Consider the following 17,165-nt stretch of genomic DNA (forward strand, 5'->3'; position numbering starts at 1 on the left):
ATGAATTCAATATTGCGTAAAAATTATATTACCCGGATAAATTAGTTCTTCCACACGTTGTGTGGACAAATTTTCTTTAACCGGTGCCGTCTTAGAACTCTTATACGTTTCCATATCGTGATTATTAGTCAAACGATTAGTTTTTTTGCGAAAACCATTCCTAGCCATGTTTGATTGCAAACAAGCATTTGTGAGGCGCAACGTCACGATGTAAGTTTTATCAAGCCACAATTATTTATAAGGGAAAACTTTTTTGAGATACATAAGATTTATAAATAAAAAATATATATATACACATACAATTCAGAACCAAAAATTGATACTTTTGTTTTTTTTTTTTTAAAATGCAGTAAGCACCTTGATTAGAAAAATTCTTTTAAAAAAATGTGACTGAGATAAACTCTTTAATAAACTTTAATAAATTACAATAAAAAATCACACACAAAAAAAAAGAAGTTATACACTACAAACCAATACAGCAGAAAAATAATGCTTTGACGAACAACCAAAACTTATAACAAAAATGGAGCCTCACCTAATTCAATAGCAAAAGGTACTATATTCAATATTTTTATTGATTCTAACGCATAGATTAGAAAACTCTTTAAACAAATTGTGAATGAGACAAAAAATAAAGAAATAATATAAAATTTACCTCTTAACTATGTCTTGAAAATATCAGTTGAAACTAGGGATATTAGAGATGAAAAGTGACGGTACTCTTTTTTCTTTCTTAAGTGATTAGTCTTAGGGGTCGTTTGGTACGGTGGATAAGCAAAAATAATTTTGGGATAAAAATTTAGTGCCGCCTTATTCCACGTTTGCTTAGAATAAAATCCCGGGATTAGTTAAGTGTTATTTCTATCCCACATTGAGGGTGGAACAATAATCCTAGGATAACTAATCCCGAGATTAGTTATCTCGGGATAACTTGTTTTCTAACCAAACAAGCCCTCAAAAGAAGTAGATTGTGTAAGGAATTGGCTATTTTTAATTGGAGTAAAGAAATCACTAAAAGTGGTGGAGTAGTAAGTATTTTTCATCTTTAACCAGAAGTTTTGAGTTCGAGCTCTGAGTATGGAGTTGCCTTTGTTAGGGAGGGCTTTACCACTTCAAAGTGGGACTTCCGGACATGAATTAAAATTAATCGGACCCAAAAACAGATACCGAAGTATGGGTGTGTCAATGGTATAGTTCGGAACAATTATTTTATAAAATTACCATACCAATTTTTTCATTTATTTTATTTTATATAATCAAATCTATATTTCTCGAAACTGTCCATCATCGGTATCTATACAGTTCGGTTAATTTTTTATTTTTTTTTTATATAAAAAACAACGTCATATAAAAGTCACAAGTAGAAGTAACAAACACGATACCATGCATACTTATGTGGGACATACTTACAAAAAATTCTCTAGATTTTTTTACTATTTAATAGATGATGAATCAAAGGAAACATGAAAGGCGACAAGAATAGACCAGATCCATCCCACTATTTTACGGTAGTCTAAAACAAAGTTAAGCAAGACAAAAAAAATTGTATCACACGAGCAGGAAGGAATCAATAAAGATGAAACTCAAGAACTGAGTCTACTAAAATTAAGTATCCAATAAGAGAAATTTTAAATCATACTAGAGAAAAATATCTAATATCTTGTGTTGCTAGCTACTCGAGATCGTTAGAATACCTAGCGTACTAGTTACTACTCGATATGCTAGAACTAATTTAATTTCAATAGCTGCATAATAGGTTTTAGAGTAGCATAGTTTAGTTTCAATCACCCAGACCCAACGCGAAAATTTTAATATTTCATTATTTTTAAACATAAATATAAAATATATTTTACACATATAAATTTATTCTGTATGGTTCAGTATTTTTTTTTTTTTGGTTTAAACTAAAAACCTACTTAATTAATCGATACGGTAATAAATTTATATAAAAACCTACGATTTTATTAAAAGAAATCTAATAATCAGCTCAGTACGATTCGATTGGTTAAGTCGGTTTTTAAAAAGTCATTGACACCTCTTAAGTACCGGGACACTAGGTAGAAACCAAAAAAAAAAAAAGTTAAAAAGAAATGAGCATATTAAATTTAAAGTGATACTTTAATTTGGAATTATATTTAGACGTAAATGTCGTTTTTTCAAGAAAGTTAAAGGTTAGTCGGTGAAAAATATTAGTACTATTCTACTTGAATTCCTCAAACAAAAGTTTCTTATTATTTCACCAATATATTTGAAATATTGAACTGATGGTCAAACCATTGCCTGAAATATAAAATTTTGTATTTATAGAATAAACTTCAATATCTATTTCCTTATACTTAATAGGTAAAAGTTTATTCACATACGATAGTTATGCCAAATCAATAAATGCAAGATATGAATTTTATATATATACATACATTTATCACTTAATTATTACTTTTTGTGAAAATAAGATCTTTAAAGTTCAATTTATCACCGTACATTCTTTAACTAAACTACAAGAAATTTCTTTCTCTTTTCATTCTGTGTTAAGCACATGGTAATTATTTTATTTGTTTCTCAATTGCATAAAAACCTTTACTCCAAAATCTTGATTTGACTCCGTTCTCGAGATATTTTCTCCTTCAATCTACCCACAGCTTTCACAATCAATTAACAAACAACGGTTCTTTTCCACTGCTCGACCCCTATTTTCTTATGAATAAATTTTGTGGTACAATCAGTTCCTTATTTCTCAGGTATATGTTTCCAAATTAGTACTTACTAGTTTATATAGACATAGAGAACATTTGGCACCTTGAAAACCATTTGTTATTCTTCTTCTCCGTGAAAATTTCAAAGAAGAGGTTCAAAGTTAACCTCGTAAAGCAGTGGCGGAGCCAGAATTTTCACTAAGGGGGTTCAAAAATATAAAAGAGTAAGAAACGAGGAAGCCAAGGGGGTTCGGCATCTATTATTTATACATAAAAAATAATTTTAATCTTGTGTATACATGGTAATTTTTTGCCGAAGGGGGTTCGGGTGAACACCCTGGCCACCACTTGGCTCCGCCCCTGTCGTAAAGTATTTGATCTGTATTATATTTGTCCTCCGTTTACTTTTCGGTCTATAAAAGTCTCACCAATATTTTTCGTGTCTCACCAATATTTTTCGTTCATATTTGTCTCTCCTTGTAATTATTGTTCTATTTGGGTGTGACATTTATCATAGTGGAATTACGTAAGCTGCCTATCTACTTTATATTTTCTCTCAGCAGTGTTTTGAATCATGCCATTAAATAATGGAAAAGATCCAAATATATCTTATGTGACTTCCATTGTATCAATAAAATCAAACCAATTTTTCCATGATAGAAAAACTATTAATGCAAAAGGCATATTTAAAATTTTCATGAACTCAAAGGTAAACGAATAGCGACGGTATTCAAATCATGTGTTATGCATGTGGTCTTGGCTCGTGCAAAAGGAGACAAAGAATTAACCTTTTCTGGTTTACAATCTTGAGGAATTTTATGTTAAACGGAATATTAAAGGGACTATATTAAATTGGGAAAACAACATTTTTAATCCCTGTGTTATTGCATTATCCCTATTTTAGTCTCTGTGATACGTAACTAAGTAAATTTAACCTTCAATTAAGTAACGTGTGTGGTTTTAATCCTTATACTAACAGAAACAAAAAAATCTAACATACTGTTAACTCTTAAAAAAGGGCAATTCGGTAAAGTGGATCCCAAACTTTTTATTACTTTTTTGTTCTTCTTGTTTTATACTTACTTTTTTTTTTTTTGGTATTGACCAAATACAGGAATTAAAGTCGAAAAGACACATCTTCGAATTAACTTTCATTTCAAAAGATGAATCTTTATTTTCTTCTGTGCCCTTTTTTATACCGGGACGCAGAATGAACTGAAGATTCTTATTTTGGTTTTCAATTGTTAAGCCATCTTTCAAGAGATAATTTTAGAGACATATTTTTTTCTTAGCAGGGGAGAGTAATAGGGAAGATGGTATAAAAAGAAGGCTGTTAGTAAGGCTGGCAACCGGTTCCAACCGGAACCGGTTATGGAACCGGTTAAGGAACCGGCCGGTTCCGGTTTACCGGTTTTCCACTCCAAACCGGAATCGGTCCGGTTTGGAGTGGTTAAAATCTATTTTTATTTTATTTTTTGTATTATATATATATATATATATATTATAGTATTTATTAGTATATTGTAGCTATATTTACATATGTTAGACAAGTTTATAATTAAAGTTTAAATATTTACTGACTAACAGACTAACAGCAAGTCAGCAATACATAATAGTATTTTTCGTATACATATATATGTATAACTTATATATATAACTTATATATACTTATATATATATAACTTAATATAACTTATATATACTTACATATACTTATATATTTGTATAACTTAATATATATACTTTTTTATATGTACTATATACTCTATATACTTATATATATGTATAACTTAATATATATACTATATATATGTATAACTTAATATATATACTAAATATATGTATAACTTAATATATATACTATATATATGTATATATATGTATATATACTATATATATATTTATATATAATATATACTATATAAGTATATATACTTAATATATATATGTTATATATTTATATATAATATATATACCAACGTTTTTTTTTTTTTTTTTTAATTTTTCACCGGTTTAACCGGTCCGGTTCCGGTTTCCAAAATATTGGAACCGGACCGGTAAACCAATACACGGTTAACCGGAACCGGTTAACCGGTTATACCGGTTCCGATTCCGGTTCCGGTTTAACCGGTTCGGTTACCGGTTAAAACCGGTTAAATGAAACCGGTTGCCAGGCGTAGCTGTTAGTATCTATTTCAGGCTGTGTCCGATGGTTCTCATTTCTCAAGATGCAAGTTCAGAATTCATGGAGTACAATGCAATGAAGATTCAGAAACCCAAATTTGCCCTTTTTAAAAGTTAATAGTCCATTGATGTATTTGGTTTATGTCAGTATAAGGATTAAAACGACACATATTACTTAATTGAAAGTTAAATGTGCTTAGTTACATATCACGAGGACTAAAATAGGAATAGTGTAATAACACAGGGACTAAATATGCCATTTTCCCTATTAAATTTCAAGTCAAATTTAAGTGATTGATTTTAGGTATTTCTTAGGAAAAGATCATGCCAATTTTGACATAAATGACAAAACTTAGAAAAGAAAAAACTTTAAGAATGGCTGCTATGTTTTTACCCTCCATTTAGAAAAGAAAAAAAAATCAAAATTAGGGAGAAGGGTCAAATTTGCTCCTGAACTATGCCAAAGGTTCAATTTACCCTTCCTTTTTAAAAATGAATTCATTAATAAGGGGAACGTGGTTTCACCGAGTACTAAGCTTTCGCTATTTGAAAAATAAGCGCAAATTTAGCCCATTTTAGTAATAACGAGGGCATATTTAACCCAACTATTAATGGATGACAAATCTATTCCATTTCGCATAGATGATGGGCAAATTTGACCTTTTGCCCTAATAATAATAACAATGATAATTTCTTTTAAAGAATTAACGCACATACGGGTGTCAAAATCAACTCATGGAAACCTGACCCACCAAACCGGTTCAAGTTTGGCCGGTCCAATTTAGCACATTTAAAAGTTGAGTTGATGAGTAACCCAAATTGACCCATGAGAAATTTTGTTAAAATATTTTAAATTTTTTATTTATTTATTTAATATGTTATATATAGTCATAATAAGGAATTATTTTTTATCAGGTCCTTAAATAAATTATAAAAACAAACAAAAGAAATTAACATTTAATGAGAATTGGACGGGTTGAGTTATGACCCGTTTATTAGTCTATTTCAATTCAAATAACTTTTGAATTGATCATTTATTAACTCAATTCATTTTGATTCATTCAATTTCAGCATAATAACTAGCTTATTTGACACCCCACTGACACAGCTAGTGGTGAAGTCTGTTCAGTGAAGATGCAATCAGATAATGCTTTGATGGATTTTTATAAAGTGTGAGGATCCAATACGAGGGCTCTCCACTAAAGCATTACCATTAGTTGCTAATCATTTTTATCAACTTTCTCATGTTAATAAATGTTTGTCTCCAAGAAATTCCAAAGGCAGTGGGCAATTGGAAAATGATGTCTGCATTAAAACTTGTGGTGGTTCAATACTTCAATTAGGTCATCATATAGCAAGACTTCTGTTTGACTATTTTTTTTTAGTAGTATATGTGTATCTTTCACATTTCTCATTGAAAGAAAGTGTGGCACACTTTGGGATTTTCTTGGATTGATATCTTTTATTCAGTGTATATTTAGCTATTTGATACTCATTTCGGTTCATTTCACTTGTACTTGTAGTCCTCACTAAAAATAGATGATTCAAAATAGTTGTCACCTTAAAAAATCAAGATATATTAATTATTAGTTTCCACCTTTACCAACAACAACAACAATAACATATCTAGTAGAATCCCACTAAGTGGAGTCTGTGGAGGGTAGAGTGTACGTAGACCCCTTCTTTGTGAAGGTAGGGAGGCTGTTTCCGATAGATCCACAGCTCAAGAAGAGATGAAAGGACAGCAATAATAATAGGTTAGTTTCCAACTTTACTCTTATTCAATAAACGAAAAAGGTGCAAATATATCCCTCAACTTTGCGATTTAGAGCAGATATACCTCTCGTTAAAAAAGTGGTGCATAAATACCTCTACCGTTACACAAATAGTGCAAATATACCTTTTAGCTGATAGAATTTAAAAAAAAAAAAACAGTTAGCTTGTTTTTTAACTAAAAAAATGCCACATGGCAGTAGAAAAAAAGTCTGTCCATTTTTTAATAGACTTATCTTTTAAAGTCATATGGTAATTTTTTTTTTGTTGGGTCGGTAAGGTTCGTTTAAAAAAATGAGTAGACTTATTTTTTTCTAAAGCCAAGGAGATATTTTTCCTTAAACGAACCAGACAACGCACTAGAAATAATAAATTGCCTCGTAGCTATAAGAAATAAGTCTACTAAAAAAATGGGTAGACTTGATTTTTTTTAGAGACACATGACATTTTCTTAATTAAAAAATGAGCAAAATTATATTAAACAATATTTTATCAGCGAAAAGGGTATATTCGCACATTTGTGTAACGACAGAGTATATTTGCACCATTTGTGTAACGACAGGGTGTATATGCACCACTTTTTAATGAGGAGTATATCTGTTCTATATCGTAAAGTTGAGGAGGATATTTGTACATTTGCCCTTCAATAAATAAGGAGAGAGATTAATGTGTTGAAAAAGAGAGTAGTATTAAATTACAATAATATATTCAATGTAATTCCACAAGTGGAGTTTGGAGAGGGTAGTATGTGTGCAGACCTTACCCCTACCTTGGAAGGTAGAGAGGTTGTTTCTGATAGATCCTCGGCTCAAGAAAAAACATTTCAAAGCAGTTCAAGAAAGAGATAACAGAAGTGAAGAAACCATGACAAAATAGCATGAGAAAGCATTTTGGAAAAAAGGAAAGAGAGTATATTAAATTGAGATGAAAAAATAAACAACGATGATTTAGTTAAATTATTCTTTTAGTTAATGCTTTCTTAAGGGACGTGCAAGAAAAAAAAAATGACAAATAAAATGAATTAGAGGAAAGTAGTGTTCATCCATCCGAACGACCTCCATCCAAGAAGGTGTGATGCACATACTGCCACATAGATTTTGTCCATATGATACTTTTTAGTACCTATTTAAATTCATTAATTTTTTTTTATCGCATTTTCAAGCTAAATTTGTAAAGGTATATTTGAAACCTCATTACTTATTAGGCTAAATAATTTTATCAGGCTACCACGGAAAAGTTTCACTCAAGTTTTGTTTCCATATTTGGGCCAAAAAAGAAGAATACAAAATTAAAATAAATTGTCATTGCATTTAAAGATAAAAAACAAATACACAGTTGAAAATTTATTGTTTGGCTAACAAGAATTATTCGTATAAAAATAATGGAATTCTTGGAACTTTTTTTCAATTTTTTTCAGAAAAAGAAAATGCTAATTAGAATATATAATCGGTGCATCTAAGGAAGAACTTAAAAGAAAAACAAAATTGAGTTAAAATATGTGGGTATATATTTAGAAGAAGTTAAAAAAAAAAAAAAAAAAAAAACACAATAAGAGCAACTATGTGACAGTTAATAGTTGAAAAATGCTCTACTTGAAAGCTTATTTGGCAATTTTTTTTTATCAATCTCATGCGACCAAAAGAGAGTATATCAACTCTTTTTCATGTCAGCGTCCAAGGGGGGTGAAATCTACCAAATACCCAAGAATAAAAAAATAATTAAGACTAAAAAAAATTAGATATACACTAAATAAAAGGCGTCAAGTTTAGAAAACCCCGAAATTTTATGCCCTATATTTTTTCACCATTAATTTAACTTCTAAGTTTCATTTTGGTTGGTGGTTGATTCAATTACAAGGCCATATTCTTTCTACCTCACACGCAGACATCAAATAAGTTGTACTTACGTTGTATGCAAAGGGGTTAAATATGTTCTTGAATTTTGCAAAATGGGGGGTTTGAACCTACAACCTCGAAGTATTAGGCGAATGATAAAAATTTTACGTTGTATGCAAAGGGGTTAAATATGTTCTTGAATTTTGCAAAATGGGGGGTTTGAACCTACAACCTCGAAGTATTAGGCGAATGATAAAAATTAAAGACCAACAATTTGAGGGACATAAATTAAAGACAAGTGCCTTTGGAGGGCCATCGAGCAAATGACCCGGAAGAAATTGCACGGTTTGTACTTCAAATGGGCTGGTCTTTAATTTTTGGCCGCCCCTATTTCTTGGCTCCATTTACTTCTTTTATTTCAAAATTATTTCTTTTTTATCCAAAGGACTCAATTTGCTTGATTATTTACACTATCAAACTGTTTGATGGGTTAGTGGGAAACATTGAAAACTTTTTGAGGCTCCAAATCGACCGAAATTTTATATGGATTAAAAAGATTCAAAACAAGAGGCAAGACTATTATCTTGTTATTCTATGGTGTCAGATTTATTCTTGCCATCACTAAAATTAGCTAGATTTGCCAATAAGCCAATAAGGTTCCTATACTCGAAACATAAATTAACCATCCTTCAGCCTCAAATCAGACCAAATGAAATTTAAAAAAATGATCAATTGCACCACCAAATTAAATTTAATTCTCAACTCTATCAAAACTCCGTTAATATAACTCCATCACCAATCCTTTTATGATCACCAATAGCGACGTTAGAGTTTCACACCGACCTATTAATACTAAAACACACTCCAGTACAGAATTCAACTCCAAAGTAATTTGCAATAATATCGTGGTTGTCAAGGTGCGGTCATAGTGGTCGAAGACTGTTGATTTTTCACATAAAGGTAAAATCGTGACCGGGAATGAGAAATGGTGATATGCGAAAAATGATGGTCAAATGTGGACTATTTTTCAAAATTAATGGGCAAATTTGATTTTTTATTTTATTTTATTTTTTAATTTTTTTTTGTAATTCAAGACAAATTTGATCATATTTTCCCCCATTGTAAAAAGTTGACGCTAACAGTTGAAAATTTACCTCAATTGTTAACGGATGAAAATTTTAGACCTTATCATGAAGTTCACGAGTAAATTTGAACATTTCTTACATTTTGAGGTACCTTGTGACCAGATATCTATACCTCACGGTCGTCACCTACACCTTTTTGTTGCCTGGCTTACTTTTAGAAAAGGATGTCTTAAATGTGAGAACTAACTCAAGTTAGAATGTGTTAAAAAAATCAATAAGGAGATCATTTCTAAAGTTTAGTTGAATCAAGATATGTTCTGTTAGAAGTCATAATCCAACATTTCTACTTCAAAATTATTATCTTTTCTAGTTTATATATACAGTACCTATATGCAATTGAATTATTGTAAAAACGATTAACTATGCAAGAGTAAATAATCATATGGTAAACATTCAAAGTTCAATTAATCCAAAAGGACAATATTATAGGTACCCGATATTTATATTAAACCGTATACTTATTATAATGATTAACTAATTTAAAAAGGTAAAATTGTATATTAATTAATCATGATTAAGCAAGATAATAGTACTCTAAGTGGTCGTTTGGTTTAAGGTATAACATGGGTTATGCCGGTATTAATTTTTATACCACGTTTGGTATAAGGTATAGATTTATCCCGAGATTATTTTATACCTTGTACCAAACGTGGTATAAAAATTAGTGCTGGAATAACTCAACTTATACCTTCTTAACCCACTTATACTGGTATTATTTTATACCATCTTTCAGATGGTATAAAATAATACCAACAGATGGTATAAATTAGTCCCGGAATTGTAATCCCGGGACTATTTTGACCTCAAACCAAACGACCACTAATAGCAAATACATGTCATGCATCTATTGGTATTGCGTAAATACTTAGTGCAAGTAAGTTTTAACCCGTTACATACTTCCCCCACCCGATGTTTACATCAAATCGTATGAAATGATCATGATTAAGTTAATAAGATAACGCACTACTAGAAAAAAGATGTTTTTTCCACCGACATTTCGTGAAAAATTTGTGTTATAAAACATGATTTTCTCACGTCATTCTCACCGAACCAGCTCACTGGGTAAACGCATGGTGGAAAACAGGTTCCCACTGAAACGTTGGGAAACTTCATACTTTTTTTGTGTGAAAACACTACTATTTAAGTTTTTCCCACCGATATTCAATGGGAAATATCCACTGAATATTTTTCAGTGGGAAAATGGAGATTTTTTAATAGTGACAATGTACACTATTAATTAACATGATTAGCCAATAATACTCTAATAGTAAACATAGACATCATATATTTATTGATATTGGTATAGACACTAAGTTATAACCTGTAATTTAAGAATCTGAAAAAGATATAGTTTGAGGGCCAACACACCTAGGTGCAATAACACAAATGATGATATGTGCATTTACCTACCACACCTACCTATATCCACTCATATAGATTTCCTCTCTTTTGTTATGCCCTTTGTCCTTCCCTTTGAAATTTTCCAAATAGGCAAAGCTGTATCCATCACTCAATTCGTGCACACTATTTAAATCCTTTTTGAGAAGTTATGATATGTATTCTTTCTGTTTGGGCTTGCCACCATTCAATCTGGAAAGAATTAAAGATACTTTCTAATGCTGTTTTATGTGAAGTTGTTTTCATTTAGATGTATAAAGATATTCGATATATTGCTACTACTGTTAATAATAATAATTGTGTTCGGTACTGCTTTATTATTATGCAGAATTCAAATACATCTATATGCTTAAGTTTTAGTATTTGTTGCGACATTTTCTCAATCAGACTCACTTTTGTGCTAAAATTGGGTAAATTACATCGATGGTGATCCGACTTTGAGTTTATCACACAAAAATTATCTTTTCAATTTTTTTTATATAAAAGTCATCAACTTTAAAGTATATCACACAAAAATCACTATTCTTATCTTTATCAAATAAAATTCATTCAATTTTAAAGTTTATTACACAAAAGTCATTGTTCTATTTTTATCACATAAAAGTATCCAACTTTAACCAAGTTAAAGAAAGTAAATTTCACCTGAATTTTTATATTTTGTACCGAAAATATGACATGGATACTCCAAAATAAGTTAATTACATTTGAGATATTTAATTTAGAAACTTCCCTCAATATGTCGCTTTATAACACTAATTTTCATTGTGGTTTACGATATTACGTTGTTTTCCTAATGTTGGTGTCTTTGTAATAACTTTAACTCATTATCATTAATGTAAAAGATATGATTTGACCATTTTCCCTTATTAATATTCATTTGTGTAGTAAATTTCATAAATACTTTTTTTTTCAATTAATAAAAGATTTATTCTTAGAGCATCAATAAATTCAACGACGAACACAAGCTAGACGAGCTTGATATAATTCATGACTATCAAAATAAGAATACAAACATAATTTCCTAATTAAAGGGAGACTAGTGTCCTAAAAGAAAAATGGAGAAGGTTTCTGAAATCTGGGCGAGTGGTATTCGGACATGAATGGGTTCCAAATAAAAAAGAATAAAATATAGTGTTCCAGAATGGAAAAATAATAATAATTAGAGAGTCATATTGGCTTTGAGTATACAACGAATAGAATTTAGAAAATGAAAGAATTAAGGATATGGTTGAAGAGATTTGACGGGGGATGTCACAGTTATCATTGATATCTTTGTGTCCTTACTTATTATGGCCCATACAATGTATATAATGTACAACTACGAGATACTTATCAGTGAAGCTAAAATGGCCATATCATACTATGTACCGACTTAATTAAAGTTAGTATTCCTCGATCAAAAAGATTCTCTTATTTTCGCTACTATTAGTTTGCCTAAAAAATTAATATATTTTTATATTTAGAAATAATTTATTTTATGAAATTTATAACCACATAAATATTTAAAATTTATTTTGCACCACATATAAAAAACCTTCATTGATTTTTTTTATATTCCGTATCAAATTAAATTAAGAAGAGAGTACTTATTACACGTTGAAACTTCTTTGTTGCCTTTTTATTTTAAAAACAAAGACATCACTCACATTCTTACAAACGTGTGGATGATTATCACCAACAGGCAACAACAGTAGCCTCCTCGAAATTTCACGTTTCATTGAATTCAACGGTCTGTCTTCACTCTCCATTTTTTGCAAGTTTTTCTCCTGGCTTCTAACCTGTTTGGTCAAACTTATTTTTTTCTCAAAAATATTTATTTTAAAAAAAGTGAGTTATTTGGCTAAGTTTTTGGGAGAAAATAAGTGCTTTTGGGGAGTAGTAGAAGCAATTTTTTAGAAGCTAAAAAAAGTAGTTTTTGCCCAAAAATACTTTTTTGAAAAATACTTTTGAGAAAAATACACATAGAAGCACTTTTTAAAAGCTTGGTCAAACACAAATTGCTGCTCAAAAGTACTTTTTAAATTAATTGGTCAAACACAAACTGCTTTTAGCCAAAAATACTTTTTTTGAAAAATACTTTTGAAAAAAATATTTTTTAAAATAAGCTGTTTTTAAAAACTTGGCCAAACAGACTAGAATAGCAAGGAGAATGATTGTATGAATTTAATTGATAGTTCTAAGTATGTAGGTCATGAAGGAGAATGATTGTATGAATTTAATTGATAGAATGTTTTATGCGACAATTAGATGAACTATTTCAAAATTGAATAATTCATACGAAGTGTTAATTATTCGATTACAAATTGGTTTTTCTTGGTGGACCAAACTTGAGTAAGCTGACACTCTGCATTGTTCCTGCAAACTTTTTTGTTGGTTGCGTTCTAATTTTTTTCTATCAATTACGCGCTAATTAAATTTAATTCACTTAACGATTTCCCTTTTAACTACTTACTACTATATATTGAATGCTAATTTTAGTGATTTTAACAGAAATACTTTGGCTTAGTAAATTAGTTTTTATTCCAAATACCTCTATCTTCTTTGAGTTCTAGTGGGAAATTTTGAACTTTTATTACTCCAACTGTCTCGGAAATACCCAAGTACGCTTGAAATTTGGGTGACAAGGAAACACAGATAGGGCTGGTTCCTAAACAGAGATAGAGATAATTTGTCCTCAAATATTGTGCTTGCATATAGAGAGCACCACAATTTGTTTCTTTAATTGTATTAGGAATGAAATGTAGTTATTTCATTTTTTAATATAACTATCTCGTGTAGGTGCTAAACCTTCTCATCTCATGTATAAAAAACGTGAATTTTCGACACATGTTTCCATCGGAAATGTTTCTAACAAGACAAATTTGTTTCTTTACGTTATAAAATCATTCTAAAGAGTTAGTACAATATATCAAAAGATGAAGCAAGAACAATAAAGAGAGACAAGAGATGAGAGGTTTCTTATTCATCCCAATATATTTCAAGTGTTGTTCAAGTATCTACAATATGAATCTCTATGCCTCTATTTATAATGGTGCATAGAGGCATACAAAAGGGTAACAATAAACATGTCATTCAAAATATGAGATAATGGAAGAACCATTAAAATAGTGGAAGATAATGGAAGAGGCATTATATTTGTGTAGTGGAAGTGGGAATTTATTTCTAGAGTGGTGGACATCCACATTTAATATTTCATAACTCCCCCTTGGATGTCCATGTCTTAATAGATGATGTGCCTCGTTAAAACCTTATTAGGAAAAAACCCCGTGGGAAAAAATCCTAATGTAGGAAAAAGAGTACACATATCTAGTAATACGCTTTGAGAGCTGCCTCATTAAAAACCTTACCAAGAAAACCCAATGGGACAAAACCTTGGTTAAGGGAAAAAGAGTACAACACGTATTTCACTCCCCCTGACGAAGACCAAAATTCAGATATCGGAGTCTTCGCATTCCAATCTTGAATATCATCTTCTCAAGAGTTGAAGTTGGTAAAGATTTGGTGAACAAATCTACATGATTGTCACTTGAACGGATTTGTTGCACATCACCATTCTTCTGGAGATCATGTGTGAAGAATAACTTTGGTGAAATGTGCTTCATTCTATCTCCTTTTATGAAACCTCCTTTCAATTGGGCAATGCATGCTGCATTATCTTCATATAAGATTGTGGATATTTTATCACATTTCAAACCACACTTTTCTCGAATGAGATGTATCATTGACCTCAGCCACACAACTTCACGGCTCGCTTCATGAATAGCTATTATCTCAGCATGATTTGATGAGGTAGCCACAATAGAATGCTTTGTAGATCGCCAAGATATGGCAGCGCCCCCACAAATAAATACATAGCCTGTTTGAGATCTAGCTTTGTGTGGGTCAGATAAAACCCTGCATCGGCATAACCAACAAGATCGGGACTGCAATTGCTAGAATAAAATAAGCCCAAATCGATAGTCCCCTTTAGATACCTTAATATGTGTTTAATTCCGTTCCAGTGTCTCCTTGTAGGAGCACAACTATGTCTTGCTAACACATTAACTGAAAATGCTATGTCAGGCCTTATGGTATTGGCAAGATACATTAGTGCACCAATTGCACTAAGATATGGTACTTCTGGACCAAGAATTTCCTCATTCTTTTCTTGAGGTCGGAACGGATCTTTATTCGCATCAAGTGATCGAACAACCATCGGAGTACTTAATGGATGTGCTTCATCTATATAAAATCGTTTCAACACTTTCTCTGTATAGGCAGATTGATGGACAAAAATGTCATTTGTCAAATGTTCAATTTGCAAACCAAGGCATAATTTTGTCTTTCAAAGATCTTACATCTCAAATTCCTTCTTTAAATAATCAATTGCCTTTTTTTTTTTAGCTCTGCAGGAGTTCCAATAAGGTTTATGTCGTCAACATATACAACAAGTACAACAAACTCCAATATTACTTTCTTTATAAAAACACATGGGCAAATTGTATCATTTGTATAGCCTTCCTTTAACAAATATTCACTAAGGCGGTTATACCACATGCGCCCGGATTGCTTCAAACCATACAATGATCTTTGTAATCTGATTGAATACATTTCCCGAGACTTTGAACTACATGCTTCAGGCATCTTAAATCCTTCAGGGATTTTCATGTATATTTCATTTTCAAGTGATTCATATAGGTTGTGACAACATCTATTTCTATCTAAATATGTGACATCTTCTGGTGTCCGGACAACAGGTCCAATAAGCTTTACGCTTACGAAGATGCATCATTTCACTTGATAATAATTTCTACATTAGCATGCTTTAATAGACGTAGAATTTAGATCCTCACAATCTTTTACAATATTGCGCTATATTGTATCAAAAATATCGTCGACGGTATATCATTTATATCGGTTCGCAATGTGACATAACTTATTGAGATCTCATCACTTCCATTATTTTTAGGTACCTAAACCTCTCATGAGGTTTCATGAAGTATTATGTCGTAGGCTCTTCAAGAGCACATTGCCTCTTTATAATGATTATTGACCATTTGCTCCTCTTTCTTTTCAATGATTATTGCGTTTGGAACCAATTAGTCTACCACGCTTCATGCATGCTGCAGACTATGTCCTTCAGGGACATGAATTTAATAGGAGCATTTTGCAGCTGAAATTAGAAATTAATTTTGGGTCAGCAAATGCTTCTAGCATTTGAGTTGAATTATCCTTTTAATGAGAATCACACTAATGATAATTCATAATATATTCCTCAACTGCTTATTCTCTCCCCCTTATGTTAGAAAAACTAACATATATCCCATCTTCTTTGGGGGAATCCATCTTTGTGCATCATGGTAGATTCATTAATCATATACCACACATAAAAAAACTATTAGATGGAAACATTTGGTTCCTAACCCTGAACCAATTGTGAGGAGAAAATTTATCATAATTTATTGGTCTGAAGCATACAAGTGATGTTGTATACAATATATCATATTTCAGATCACCACATAAAGCTTTGTTCTCATAAGTAATGGTTTAGCTATTTAGTAGAGGCATTTAACGCCAAACCAGCTTGGATATAGACCAGCATTAACAAGATGAATTCTCTTGATTACATAATCTGAAAATTGTGCTCTCAACTCAATTATTTTGAGCAAGTAACTTTGCATAAGTCAAACTGCGGATTGACAATAAAAGCACATGTGACCGTCTTATCGATGCATCTATTTAAGACATCACATAACAGGTGAACGGGCCCATATTCACCTTTTATATTTTTTTTCAGAATTTAGGGAATTCAATCCCAACTTTAGCCAGTATAATCAACTTATCATGAGAACAAGCAACAACAATAAATTATTGAAATATCTTCTAGTTCTTCAATATATGTCAAATACTCAATCTGCACATCATATTTGAATCGGGATGATCAAATTGCTCATGCCGACTAATAAAATTATTTATACTAGTAAACTTCAAGTTTACCATGTCATGTGCTATTTGTTTTAGTAAACTTCTGGTTTACTATGACATGAGTTTTATATCAATATAAGCTTCTGGTTTATTGTTCATGTGATTCATCACGCTTATATTTGTAGTACAAATCGGGCAACCTTTCATAAATATATTTCTTACCCGTAGTAAAT

Source organism: Lycium barbarum, chromosome 5 (assembly GCF_019175385.1).
Source record: "Lycium barbarum isolate Lr01 chromosome 5, ASM1917538v2, whole genome shotgun sequence".
In the NCBI taxonomy this organism is placed as follows: Eukaryota; Viridiplantae; Streptophyta; class Magnoliopsida; order Solanales; family Solanaceae; genus Lycium; species Lycium barbarum.